The 1,975-nt window shown below is 49.7% G+C and overlaps 1 protein-coding gene and 1 pseudogene across 1 annotated transcript in view; one reads left to right on the forward strand and one right to left on the reverse strand.

The window, feature by feature from the left end:
* Positions 1-1,975, forward strand: part of LOC108317518 — a 140,229-nt gene that overhangs the window by 106,185 nt on the left and 32,069 nt on the right. The gene's annotated exons all lie outside the window — the stretch shown is intronic.
* Positions 812-1,975, reverse strand: part of LOC108317517 — a 20,714-nt pseudogene continuing 19,550 nt past the window's right edge.

The following is a 1,975-nucleotide window of genomic DNA, read 5'->3' on the forward strand; positions in this document are numbered from 1 at the left end:
TTTTTTGGACTCTCTTGCCCTGTCACCCAGGAGTGCAGTGGTGCAATCTCAACTTACTGCAACCTCTGTCACCCAGGTTCAAGTGATTCTTCTGCCTCAGCCTCCCAAGTTGCTGGGACTACAGGCATAGTACACCCAGCTAACTTCTCTATTTTTAGTACCATGTTGGCCAGGTTGGTCTCAAGCTCCTGACCTCAAGTGATCTGCCCACCTGGGCCTCCCAAAGTGCTGGGATTACAGGCGTGGGCCACTGCACCCAGCCTGAAGTGGTTTTACTTTTATTTCCTTCACTTTAAGTCAATCTTGAAATTTCACAGTGATTTCTGGGGTGGGGGGGAGAAAGAAGGCGGTGTTCAGAATCATTGGGGCTGTGGCCCAGTTGGCTTGTGCAGGCGCAGGGAGGGTGGACCCTCACTGGGACAGGTGGAGGAGCAGGTACTGCCCTGCTGCAGGAGCATGAGAGCTGGCACACTGTGTCCCCCTGGCTTCCAGCTGGCACGGCTCCATCCGGACGGTCCCTGCGGTGGGCAAGTGAGGTGGCGATCAGTATGGCTGCCTTGGAGTTGCCCTCGGCTGATATGAAGGCTGCCTTTTTCTGCTGCTCAGCCTTTTCTACCACAAATCTGGCCCTCTCTGCTTCCTGCTGAGCCACCTGTTTGGCTTGCACCGCTTCTATGAACTCCTTCCCGAGGCTCTACGAGTCCTCGGTGAGCCAAAAAGTGGCTGCTCACCTCCGTAAGGTCGTCGCTCACTTGCCTGGACACAGCTCTCTCTGAGTGATTGCTTCTGCAGCCTCAAAGCCAGCCACCACCTACTTGAGGATGTCTGTAGTGATGGATGGCAGCACAGGCTCATCACAGCCCTCTCCAGTGCTGGTGAAGATGTGAGAAAGCTGGCTAGGGACAGGCAAGAAGAGGATGGGCAATGGGATGTTGACATTTTGTAACTCTTTGCTACCAGTGATGACTGAAACCTTAAGTGGTCGAGAACAACAAAGGTAACTGGTTTCTGTACCCATGGGATGAGAAAGTGAGTTCTTTCCTCTACCACAATGTCCTGTACTCCACAGAATCAGTCAAAGATGACAGCTCTGTGCCCAGCATTCACATTATATAAGGCAGAGTTCACCACGCCTCCTGCAACAGCTAAGGCCAGGCCTAACCTGCCAATGGACTCAAACGCTTTGGGTCCATTTTTCCTTCTGCTAGACCCTCTCACACTTGCTTCCACTTTGACCTCCACGTGAATTCCCAGTCGTACATGTAAAACGTTTTTTTAAAAATTAGCTGGGCATGGTGGTGCACATTTGTCATATTTGCTATTCAGGAGACTGAGGAGGAGGATTGCTTGAGCCCAGGAGTTGGAGGCTGCAGTGAGCTATGATTGGGCCACACACTCTGGCTTGGGTGACAGAACAGGACCCTGTTTCTAAAATTTAAAAATTTCAAACTTTAAAATTTTTTAATAAAAAGTATACTATACATATAATTCATTTTTCACCTTAAAATTTTTTGTCTTTAACATTTCCTTAGTGATTCATAAAAAGCTTCCTGGCTGAGCACGGTGGCTCACGCCTATAATCCTAGCCCTTTGGGAGGCTGAGGTGGGTGGATCACCTGAGGTCAGGAGTTCAAGACTAGCCTGGCCACCATCATGGTGAAATCCCATCTTTAAAAAAAAATTAAAAAAAAAAAAAAAAAAACTACCTTGGCCAGGCACCATGGCTCACACCTGTAATCCAGCACTTCAGGAGGCCGAGGCGGACAGATCACCTGAGGCCAGGCATTTGAGACCTGCCTGGCCAACATGGTGAAACCCTGTCTCTACTAAAAATACAAAAAAATTAGCCGGGCATGGTGGCAGGTCTCTGTAATCCCTGCCTGTAATCCCAGCTACTTGGGAGGCTGAGGCAGAAGAATTGCTTGAACCTGAGAGGTGGAGGTTGCAGTGAGCCAAGACCAAACCATTGCACTCC

This window comes from Cebus imitator, unplaced genomic scaffold (assembly GCF_001604975.1).
Source record: "Cebus imitator isolate Cc_AM_T3 unplaced genomic scaffold, Cebus_imitator-1.0 Scaffold203, whole genome shotgun sequence".
Lineage (NCBI taxonomy): Eukaryota > Metazoa > Chordata > Mammalia > Primates > Cebidae > Cebus > Cebus imitator.